The sequence below is a fragment of the Gekko japonicus genome, unplaced genomic scaffold, assembly GCF_001447785.1.
Source record: "Gekko japonicus isolate JY-2015 unplaced genomic scaffold, Gekko_japonicus_V1.1 scaffold15, whole genome shotgun sequence".
In the NCBI taxonomy this organism is placed as follows: Eukaryota; Metazoa; Chordata; class Lepidosauria; order Squamata; family Gekkonidae; genus Gekko; species Gekko japonicus.
In genome coordinates, this window is record NW_015165830.1 from 3404499 (window position 1) to 3417230 (window position 12732).

At 43.3% G+C, this 12732-nt stretch overlaps 1 protein-coding gene across 1 annotated transcript in view; it reads left to right on the top strand.

The window, feature by feature from the left end:
- The window catches only part of CACNA1G (calcium channel, voltage-dependent, T type, alpha 1G subunit), a 573869-nt gene that overhangs the window by 261760 nt on the left and 299377 nt on the right, over nt 1-12732 (top strand). The window lies entirely within an intron of this gene.

The following is a 12732-nucleotide window of genomic DNA, read 5'->3' on the forward strand; positions in this document are numbered from 1 at the left end:
GGGGAAAAAACTAGCGCTAATGTTCCTCGATGCGGAGAAAGCTTTTGATAATGTCAACTGGGCCTTCATGAAATATAAATTGAAGTTCTGGAATTGTGGAAATACCTTTATGAATATGATAGATTCAATATATTCCGAACAATGGGCAAAAATAATAGTCAATGGGGACCTAACACAAAGGATTCCTATAGAAAAAGGGACAAGGCAAGGATGCCCACTCTCTCCTCTATTATTTATATTTGGTCTAGAGACATTAAATGACATCGTAAGATCTAGCGAAGACATAAAGGGTCTCAAATTGAAAGGAGAACACTTCAAATTATTAGCGTTTGCCGATGACCTGGTCTATATTATGGAAGAGCCGTTGCTATCAATTAAAAATTTACTAACAACGATTCAACAGTACGGAGTAGTAGCAGGTCTTAAAATAAATATGAACAAGACGAAACTAGTGATCAAAAATTGTACAACAGAGGAGAAAAAAGAAATACAAGAAAACACAAATTTAGAAATAGTTAAAAAACTTAAATACTTGGGCATCAACATTACAAATAATAACGCCCATCTATATGAAAATAACTATAAAGTCACACTCGAGGAAATTAAAAAAGATTTACAAAGATGGCAGGAGTTCCAAATATCACTTATGGGTAGAATATCCACGATCAAGATGAATATACTACCACGTATAATCTTTCTAGTTCAATGTATTCCAATCCTTAAAAATAAGAAATTTATTGAAGAACTGAACAAGTTAACAAGAATATTTATCTGGCAAGGGAAAAAACCAAGAATAAAGCATAAATTCCTAAGTGAAAAGAAAACGAGAGGAGGAATGAGCCTCCCGGATTGGAATCTCTACTATCAAGCCGCTGCATTAGGGTGGATAAAAGAATGGGCATTGTTAGAAGATAAAAGATTGTTAAAACTAGAAGGTCATGACCTACACATGGGCTGGCATGCCTATGTGTGGTATGACAAGGAAAATAAACAGAAAAGCTTCTCTAACCATGTAATAAGAGGACCCCTAATGCAAATTTGGAGCCAGATAAGAGGAAAAACTTATGAAAAAATACCAAAGTGGATATCACCCATTGAGGCCTTTGTAATACCGTCGCTAATGACAGAAGAGAAAAATATAACATATAAGACCTTACTAAATGAGCAAAATGAACTTAAGCCCTGGGAAACCCTACAAGATATGCAGATAAATCTGTCAATATGGGAAAGAAATCAACTAATCTCGAGATTCACCAAAGACAAAAAACAAGGTTTCTACGTTAACGAAACACAACTAGATAAAATTTGGCTGCGAGAGGCAGACAAACAAATAGGCAAAATATATAATCTACTACTAGAAGAGGAGTTAAAAGATGCATGGGAAAAACCCGCAATGATTAAATGGGAAAAGGACTTGGGCCGTAAGATAAAAAGGGAAGAATGGGAAAAATCCTGGAATTCAATTAAACTAATAAGAGCAACACCGTACAAAGAAAATATACTAAAAATGATATATAGGTGGCATTGGACGCCAGATAGATTACAAAAATGCTATGTAAATGTCTCAGGGAATTGCTGGAGATGCAAGAATAATATCGGGACTTATTTCCACATCTGGTGGAGATTCAATTAAACTAATAAGAGCAACACCGTACAAAGAAAATATACTAAAAATGATATATAGGTGGCATTGGACGCCAGATAGATTACAAAAATGCTATGTAAATGTCTCAGGGAATTGCTGGAGATGCAAGAATAATATCGGGACTTATTTCCACATCTGGTGGAGATGTCAGAATATACAAAGATTTTGGAAATGTACAAAACAATTGATAAAAGACATAACAGAAATCGATTTACCCTTTAGACCAGAAATCTTTTTGTTAAATATTATACCCAACGACATTAAGTATAACGAATCATGTATTATTGTATACTTAAACACAATGGCAAGAATCTGTATTGCTAGAAACTGGAAATCAGACACGATACCAAAAAGGGATGAATTAATAAATAAACTATTTGAGGTAATAGAAATGGATAAACTCAACATGTTTCTGGCTGGTAAACTAGAAGATAAATTTAACCAGAAATGGTATAAGGCCATAAAATGGTACAAGAAAAATATTTAATTTTTAACCCCAATGTTAACAATGTACTGAAATAAGACGTGTATGTGTGTACTTTATGGAAAAATGAAAATAAACTATTAAAAAAAAAAAAAAAAAAAACTTTGATTAGGTTCTGCAATGGCTTTAGAACAATTAATCTACTATTAATGTATGAAGCAGTATTGTTTGGATTTATTGACATGACAACTGACACCATCGATATTTCCTTTCATATCCAAGAGGTTCTGAGAAAGGGGTTGCAAGTGCATGCTGCAGGCACCAACAGGGAACTGTGAAGTGTGAAAGGTAGACTTCCCTCCCTGGGAGGGGTGAGGCCAGTGCCAGTCACATATGCTTGCTCTGTTCAAGCCAAGGAGGAGGGAAGGAATGGAAGGGACTTGGGAGAGCTTGCTTGCCTGGTCTATCTGCCCCAGCCAGCCCCCCACTCTCACTCTCCTCCTGATTAAAGTGCAGCACGTACCACTACTGACCTGACCCTTGAGCTGGGGAAGGCTGTGCAGCTGGTTGACTCTGGGCTGCTGGCTCTGGAGTCCTGGAGTCTTTACTCTGAATAGTGGCACCAGGGACCTAGAAGGGGCAGGGCTTGTCAGTCCAACCCCTGCACAGTCTTATCAGGGCTGGCCTTAAGGCAATTGGAGCAATTTGGCCAAATTGGGCCCCGCAGGCAGTCTAGATAGATTTTATTTATATCTCAAAGATTCTGCAGACTTTAGCTGTGAACTGGGGCCCCACAAAAATATTTCCAGTTGGCCCCAGAGTTTTAAATTGGGCCCCACTGGCTGGCCCTGAGTCTCATAGATGCTGGGCCCGAGTTGCCGTGCCCTCACATGAAGTCTTGGGTTTGCAATTTTGGGAGAGGGGAGACTGCCCACTGGGGGTGGGCCGCAGGGCTGTGGAGGTCCCCTAGATTTAGAGGCCCTAGGCTTCAGCCTACTTAGCCTATACATAAATCCGGCATTGCCTATGAGGAAAAGTTGAAGGAGCTAGGTATGTTGAGCCTGGAAAGGAGACGACTGAGAGGTGATATGATAACCATCTTCAAGTACTTGAAGGGCTGTCATATAGAGGATGGTACGGAGTTGTTTTCTGTTGCCCCAGAAGGTCAGACCAGAATCAACATGTTGACATAAATCAAACGAGTTTCTGGCTAAACATTAGAAAGAACTTTCTGACAGAGTGGTTCCTCAGTAGAACAGGGTTCCTCGGGCGGTGGTGGGCTCTCCTTCTTTGGAGGTTTTTAAACAGAGGTTATATGGCCATCTGACAGCAATGCTGACTCTGTGATTTAGGCATATCATGAGAGGGAGGGCAGGAAGGGTTGCTTCAGTGCTTAGTTCTTGTGGCCCTTTCTTACATGCCAAGGGAAATGCCAATCACCACTTTGAGGTCAGGAAGCAATTGTTCTCCAGGCCAGTTTGGCAAGGGGGTCTGGAGGTTTTTGTTCATCTTCTGGACATGGAACAGGGGTCACTGGGGATGTGGGGGGATATATTTGTGAATTTCCTGCATTGTGTAGGGAGTTGGACTAGAGGACCCTGGAGGTCCCTTCCAACTCTATGATTCTAAGGCAGAGTGCAAGTGGGGGAACAGAGTTATCAACTCCAGGTTGGGAAATTCCTGAAAATTTGGGGGTGGAGCCTGGGGACAATGGGGTTAGGGGAGAGGAGGGTTATAATGCCATACAGTCCACTCTCCAAAGCAGGCATTTTCATCAGGGGAACAGATCTCTGTCATCTGGAGATCACTTTTAATCTTGGGGGATATCCATGCCCAACCTGGAGGTTGGCAACCCTATCAGGGAAGACATGTTTGAATGTTTTCCTTGTGGGTGATAGTGGTGGTTTTAATAATCTTCTTGCAAATGGAAAACGAACATGTTAGACAGAAAGAGAAGAGTTGCCAACCTCCAGGTAGGGCCTAGAAATCACCCAGAATTACAACTGCTCTGCAGATGACAAAGATTAGTTGCCCTAGATAAAATGTCTGCTTTGGAGAGTGGACTCTATAGCAATATACCCTGCTGAGATTATTTACCTGCCCAACCTCACCCTTCCAAGGCTCTACACCCAAATCTCCAGGAATTTTCTAACCTGGAGCTGGCAACCCAAAGAAGAAGTCTAGCCAAACTTTCTCTCTGATGCTCTAGTTGTCATGGATTGAAAATAAGCCTTCCGTGTAGTTAGGCAAAGCCACCTCTGATTCATAAAACTTTTAAGGTGATGAGATACTGGTTAAGTCAGGGGTGTCGAACTCATTTGTTTTGAGGGCCGGATCTGACATTAATGAGAACATGTTGGGCCAGGCCATGTGTCTCATAAAATGTAATGCCAGGTAGCAGAGATATAAACTTTATAAAGGACACAAACACAAAGGTTTTTTTTTTACTTAAAATAAAAACATGCTTAAACATTAGCACTCTTGCAATATTTTGTTTTTTTAACAGTGTCTGATAACTGACACCTCTTGCTCTGAATTATTGCATCAAAATGTCTGTGCTGTTGCAATCTTGAGTATGCTGTTCAGGTGTGTATCTGTAAGCTGCAAACCTATGATGACACAGCAGCAGAACTGGAAGAAGAAGCAGAAGACAGCCAGTTCCACTGTGGGTCTGATAGAAGCACTCCGAGGGCCTGATCCGGCCCCTGGGCCGCATGTTTGACACCCCTGGGTTAAGTGATAATTGTGTGTGATAATTGTGTGATTGATTCACTGCCTACTCAAGTTCCCCTGCCAAGCCACATTTTATAGTGTCATCACTCCACTTTTCAAAGCTTCATATTGGCATGGTGAAAAAATTGCACAAAATTCAGAATAGTAAAATGTATTAATTACCCGCTGCTCCCCTCCCCCTTCTTTTCTTCTCCCCTTTCTTTTCTGTTTTCTGCTCCATTTGAGGAAGGAGGATGAGGGATGGGAGAAGGGCTTTTCTAGTGCTGAGATTAATAAGGGAATAAAGTTGTTGGAAGTCGAAAGGCTGAAAGACTGATGTGTATTTACCGTTGTAATTGAAAAATGTGAGACAACTGGATAAATTTGAATAGAGGGTTAAACAGAGTATATGCAAGCCTAGCCTAACCTAGTTTATAGCAGGTAATTTATTACCTGAATTCAATCCAACTTAGTATCTTCCCCTGCTCACCTGCCTTTCATGTTAAAAGTTTAGTGCCATTACAAGAAGGTATCCTGATCTTTAGTTCCATTACAAACGTGTTGTGGTTGGGAAGCACCTCCAAACAGCATATGAACTCTGGAACTAGACACATTATATGTGTAGGAGAAAGCTGTTTAAGAACTATATTTGCAGTTTTCATGGGGAGGCTGTGTACAAGTGAAGAAACTGTTATTAAGGAAAGAATTAGTAGGCACATTGATTAACAAAAACTATCAGCATGGGTTCTGTAAGGGAAGATTTTGTCTCACTAACCTGTCAGTGTTTTTTGAGGGAGTGAAAAGGGGGACCCAATAGATGTAGTTTACCTTGACTTCCAGAAAGCTTTTGATAAAGTTCCTCATCAAAGGCTCCTAAGTAAGCTCAATAGTCACGGAATAAAAGGACAAGTCCTCTTGTGGATCGAAAACTGGCTAATTAATAGGAAACAGAGTGAGTATAAATAGGCAATTTCCTCAGTGGAGGGTGGTAAGCAGTGGGGTACCACAGGGATCAGTATTCGGTCCGATGCTTTTTAATTTGTTTATTAATGATTTGGAGTTGGGAGTAAGCAGTGAAGTGGCTAAATTTGCAGATGATATGAAGTTGTTCAGGGTGGTGAGAACCAGGGAGGATTGTGAAGCACTCCAAAGGGATCTGTTGAGGATGGGCCAGAGGGTGTCAATGTGGCAAATGGGGTTCAATGTGGCCAAGTGCAAAGTGATGCACATTGGAGCCAAAAATCCTAAATACAAATACACATTGATGGGGTCCGAACTGGCAGAGACTGACCAAGAGAGAAATTTTGGAGTCGTAGTAGATAACTCAATGAAAATGTCTACACAGTGTGCAACTGCAATAAAAAAAGACCAAATCTATGCTGGGGATTATTAGAAAGGGCATTGAAAACAAATCAGCCAGTATCATAATGCCCCTGTATAAATCAATGGTACAACCTCATTTGGAGTACTGTGTACAGTTCTGGTCACCACACCTCAAAAAGGATATTATAGCACTGGAAAAAGTGCAGAAAAGGGCAACTAGAATGATAAAAGGGTTAGAACACTTTCCCTATGGAGAAAGGTTAAAATGCTTGGGTCTCTTTAGCTTGGATAAATGACGGCTGAGGGGTGACATGATCGAGTTTTATAAGATTATGCATGGGATAGAGCAGGTTGAGAAAGAAGTAATTTTCTCTCTTTCTCACAATACAAGAACTCGTGGGTACTCAACGAAATTGCGGAGCAGTCAGGTTAGAACAGATAAAAGGAAGTACTTCTTCACCCAAAGAGTGGTTAACACATGGAATTCACTGCCACAGGAGGTGGTGGTGGCTACAAGCATGGACAGCTTCAGGAGGGAATTACATAAGCATATGGAGCAGAGGTCCATCAGTGGCTATTAGCCACAAGGTATAGATAGGAACTCTCAGGCTGGGGCAAGTGACACTCCGTATTCTTGGTGCTTGGGGGGGGGGCAACAGTGGGAGGGCTTCTAGTGTCCTGGCCCCACTGGTGGACCTCCTGATGGCACCTGGTATTTTTGGCCACTGTGTGACAGAGTGTTGGACTAGATGGGCCATGGTCTGATCCAACATTGGCTTTTCTTATGTTCTTAAACATGCTGAGAAGGGCAAACTATTTTTAATCCCGTTTATGTATTTATTTAAAATATTTCTATACATCCTCTTCAGAGTCCTACTCAAGATGTAGGGTTGCCTACCACCAGGTCCCGGCAGGGGTTCCCCTGGTTTTGGGGGCTCCAGCTGGCCAGTGGAGGGAAGCCCCATACCCAAGCCTGACCACCAACAGCCAATCCTCTCCCTCCCTTCCCACAAGATTTAAAGGGCCTTTCAGCTGATCAGCGGGCCCTTTAAATCTTGCAGGAGGGAGGGAGAGGGGCATGCGCCACCCCCTGATTCTTCTCAAAAGCTGCGAATTTGCGGCTTGGAGTACATGTGCCCCCCCCTGCTTCTTCCCCAAAGCATTTAAAAGATCCCTTTGGGGAAGAAGTGGGAGCCAGCATGTGTTTGTGGCTTGGATTTGCTTGGATTTGTGGCTTGGATTGCAGGTGTGCGCGCCCCTACTTCCCCCCCAAAGCATTTAAAGGATCCCCTTAAAATGCTTTGGGGAAGAAGTGGGGGGGGCACATGTGCCTGCAATCCAGGCACCAGTTTCCAATGTGATGACATCACTTCTGTGTGACGTCATCACATTGAGGCTATCCCTGCCCCCCAGAACGCTCCCCAAAGTCCCCCGCTGGGGAATGGAGAGACCTGGCAACCCTATCAAGGTGGCTTAGAACTGAAAACTATAATATTAAAACACAAGCCATTAAAACACAAGCAGCATAAAAACTATCCATAAAACAGAAGGTGAGTATTAAAAAGCTGGTAAGATAAAACTCCTAATTAAAAGTCTGGCACCAGGTGAGCCTCAAGGGGGAGGGCATTTTGAAAGGTGAGATGCCACCACAGAAAATGCCCTGTCTCTAGTTACCACTGGCCTCATTTCTGAAGGTAGGCACAGACAGCAAAGCTTGAGAGACAGATCTTGACTGGTAGGCTGAATAGTATGGGAGGAGATGGTCCTTCAGGTACCCTGACCCCAAGTCATTTAGGACCTTAAGAGTAAGAACTGACATTTTGAATTGTGCCTGGAAACAGATGGGTAACCAGTGCAGATCTTCCAATGCAGGGAAAATACAATCCCTGTATTATTGATTTATTTATTTCAATTTGCTAGGCCACCCTTCCCTGAAACAAGGCTCAGGGCGGTTTACATCAGAGGCAAATACAATATAAAAGGAAATTAAAACAACATTAAATATATATTTAAACAATTCATCAGAAAAACAATACTGTGCCCAAGATGAGGGATAATTTCAGTATCCACCTGCCCCCTGGAAGGAGGGAAAATATGGAGGAAAGGGGGGAGGGGGGAGTATGAGAGTGCCAGACCATTGCTGTCCTCAACCAAATGCCTGGTGGAATATCTCTGCCTTGCAAGCCCTATGGAAAGGTAGTAAATACTGTAGGGCACAGATGTTCCCTAGCAGAGAGTTCCACCAGGCGGAGGCCAGGGCCAAAAAGGTCCTGGCCCTAGTCGAAGACAGCTGGATCTCTTTTGGGCTGGGGACCAACAGGAGGCTCTTATTACTAGAGCGTAACACTCTTCCAGGGGCATATTGGGAAAGGCGGTCCCAAAGATATATAGGTCCCTGACCAATGTTCCCTCTAAGCTGTGGAGTCCTGTGAGCAAAAATCCTATTTTGTGAGCTGCTGGCATTAAAGTTGTGAGTGAGCAATCTGGCTACTGCATACATTAGTTTGCTCCGGAGCCCTCCTTCCTGAGCTCAGACAAAAATGTGTGAGCCGGAGGCTAAAAGACTGTGAGCTAGCTCACACTAACTCAGCTTAGAGGGACCACTAATGGCCTTAAAGGTCAAAACCAAGACCAACAAATCCCTGACAGTAGCCTGGCTGCTGCATTTTGGACTAACTGAATTTTCTGAAATGTTTTCAAAGGCAGCCTCACTTAGAGCATATTACAGTAATCTAACATGGATGTGACCAGAGCAGATCATGCTTTCTCTGAGGAATGGTGAATCAGCCTAAAAGGTGTTGCATGCCATGGAGGACAACTGAGCCTCCAGACATAGGCCAGGATCCAGTAGAACTCCCAAGCTATGAACCTGCTCCTTCAAGGAGACTATGACTCCCTCCAGGACAGGCTGACTCCACAGGCCCCAAGCAGCTTCTACATTAACCAACGGCACCCCAGTCTTGTCTGGACTGAGCTTGAGTTTATTGGTCCTCATCTATCCCATTACCAAAGGGTCAAAGTAAGTATGTAGTATTCCTTATCTCTGTGTGACATTCGACTCTTCCAAAAATATCATTTTGTTCTGGTTTCAGGCCAGTTTCCACATTACAGAATACACAGGTTGGTTCCAAAGTCCTCACCCTGTTTCCTGAATTCTCCATGCATTCTGTGCCTGCTTTGGATCATGACTGCAGCCCCTATGGAGAAGGGTTTCAGCTTTTCCCTCCTACACTTTTTCTCTGACCTGAAATGGTTGGGGGAGGGCACTCTCTATTTGGAAAGCCTGTGAGGTTTCATGTAGATTCCCCCAGGAGACCAAATGATGCCCCCAAAGACCATTTCAGGTCAGGAAAACAGCAGGAGGAAGAAAGCTGAAGACCCTTCTCCACCCATGTCATAGTCAGGATCCAAATCGGACACCGCACACATGGGGAACTGAGAGGAACTCTTATGTTGGGACTGTTGCACAGGACATAGGATGGGAACCCCTGGACCCAACATGTATACTTTCTCATGTAGAAATCAGCCCAGTAGTCCAAACTGTGAAGAAATTATTTTCTTATGATAATGTAATGCAGCTTTTAGCACTACTCACAGAGGGTGTAGTGTTGCCATACATCCCTCTAATTATAGCTGTGGGATGAGGATGGTGCCCTAATATCAGATCTTATTCTGTTTTAAAAATAAGGCTCTGGCTAGAACAGAACTCCACATGGAAATGAGGAGTTTTGATGAATCACATAATTATGGTCTATTATTTCAAAGGGAATTCTGGGAAATGGATATTGAAAGAGCCCTTGAAGCTGGGGAAAGGACCTTTGACACCCCCCCAAAAAAAGGGAATTCTGGGAAATGGATATTGAAAGAGCCCTTGGAGCTGGGGAAAGGACCTTTGACACCCAAAAAATAATCTAACCACCACATCTGAAACTGTGAGATTCTGAAGTATTTAGGGTGAATACTTACTGACCAAAGTATGCAGAATCATCGAAACTTCATTGCTGCTTTGTAGTAGAATGTCCCCAGTAATGGAATTTTAGGGCATTCTGTCTTGCTACCTCTTTGCAATTTTTGGTTGTGGCTTCTTCAACACACACACAGAGACACACGCTAAGAAAGGACAGTGGTTACAACAATACAGAAATGCCGAAAAAATATTCTGCACCTGTTAATATAATTGATAACTATTAAATGCTATCAGAACAGTGCTTTTTCAGAGCTGTCAGTGAGAACATCAATAATGATGGCCAAAGTGGCAGAAATGGCAACACTTGTCATTTCGTGCTCCATTCTTCGAAGTTTTTGTCATGGTTTTTAGATCATTCTCAAATTGTTCTTTATGGCATGGACACACAAAGCTGCCATGTAGTGGATCAGACCACTGGTCTATCAGGTTCAGTATTGTCTGTTCTAACTGGCAGCAACTCTCTGGTGTCTCAAATATACCTGTTTAGCATAATTTATTTCCTGATCCTTCAGGGACTTTCTGCATGCAAAACAGATGCTTTACCACTGACCCATGCCCCCTCCCATCCTTTAATGCAGATATTGGCCTTTTCTGCTCATTAAAATCCCTTCCTCTGCTTTTATGTACATGCTCATATTACCTTTCTCGCTCATAGACACATCTGTTATTGCTTTCCTTCCTTTTTCCCTGAGAGTACAATATTTTCAGTATTTGGTGTTCTGTTAAGAATAGGGTTGCCAAATCTTATTTACTCACCGGCGGGGGAGCGTTTGCTCGGTCCGGGAGCTGGCTGCGGATGCGCGCGCCGCCAGAACGTCACCGGAAGTGACACGGGAAGTAGGGCACGTTGGGGGGGTGGCCCAGATCGTCGGTGACGCAGCTTCAGGGGCGGAGTTCCCCCCGGGGCCCAATTCCGCCACGGCGGAAATCGGGCCTCCAAAGCGGGGGGAAATCCGCCCCCCGGGGGGATTTGGCAGCCCTAGTTAAGAAAGAGAGGGGTAAGTGCCTTATTAAGATAGGCTCACAGTTTTAAACCTTTCCCCAACAGAATTAGGTAATTAAACTCCATAGGTGTATCCCTGTCTGATCTGACTGTACTCATCTTTCAATTGGGTAATCATCTATTTCAATTGGGTAAGCAAATATTTCTGACTATCCACACACAGAGTATAATCCTAAAAATAAGCTCCATTGAATAAAATGAGACTTCTAAATAGACCAGCCTACAGGGCCCTTATTGAGTCAATCCATCTCATATTCAGTTTTCCTCTTGTCCTGCTACTTTCAGCTTTTCTTAGCATTATTATCTTTTCCAGTGACTGTTGTCTTCTCATAATGTGACCAAAGTACAATAGTCTCGGTTTAGATTTTAGCTTCTAGGAAGAGTTCAGGCTTGATTTGATCTAGAATGCACTTACTTGTCTTTTTGGAGGTTCACAGTATCTGTAAAACTCTCTTCCAACACCACATTTCAAATGAATCAACTTTCCTGTCAGCTTCCTTCATTGTCTGACTATCACACCCATACATAGTAATGGGGAATACTATGGTATTAATTCTCTTGTTTGCCAGTGACACATCCTTACACTTGAGAATCTTTTCTAGCTCCTTCATGGATGCCTTTCCCAGTTTCAATGTCTTTCTGATTTCTTGGGTGCACTCTCCCTTTTGGTTGATGATGGAGCCAAAGAATAGAAAATCTTGACAATTTCAGTTTCTTCTTTGTTAACTTTAAAGCTGTGTTATTCCCCAGTAGTCATTACTTTTGTCTTCTTCATGTTCAGCTGTAATTCTGCTTTGGAGTTTTCTGCTTTAAGTCATTTAAAGTCTTTACTCTTTTCCTCCAGTAATGTTGTGTCATCTGCATATCTCAAATTGTTAATGTTCTTTCCGCCAATTTTCACTCCACCTTCATCTACATATCTAATTCTCAACAGTCCTCTCTGTGTATGGATATTTCCACAGATAGGGGACATACTCTCCCCCAACAAGCTTTGTTATAGACTCAGGGGACTCCCTGATTCTGCATAAAAGTCCAAAAAGTTTTTAAAAAACACCTCGAGGAGGGTTGAATCCCCTCCAATACATTTTACAATGGCCTTAGTCAGGGCTATTTTTGGGTAGGAATGCACAGGAACGGAGTTCCGGCTGGCTCCCGTGTTGGCCATGCCCAGCAGGAACTCATTAGCATAATAGGCCACACCCAACAGCAGAAACTCATTAGGACTGGCTACAGTAGGCGTGTGTGGCCTAACATGCAAAGGAGTCCCTGCTACAAAAAAGGCCCTAGGTTTTGACAACAAACAAGGTAAACGGAATAAGAAGCAAAAGGTGGGTGTGGCAGGATGACCACACTTCTGGCAACAGGGGGATGCGACCTAATATGCTAATGAGCTGTAGTGTCAGGGTGCGGCCTATTATGCTAATGAGTTCCCCAGGAAACAAAGAGGAAGCCCGTCATTGTTGCCGTGTCCCTGGGGCTCGCGCCGGAGCGCAGCGGCCCCAGGGAGCGAAGAGGAGGCCCGTCGCCGCGTCCCTGGGGCTGCTGTGCTTTGGCGTGAGCCCCAGGGAGAGAAGAGGAGGCCCGTCGCCACCTCCCTGGGGCTCGCGCCAGAGTCCAGCGGCCCCAGGGAGCGAAGAGGAGGCCCGCCGCCACCTCCC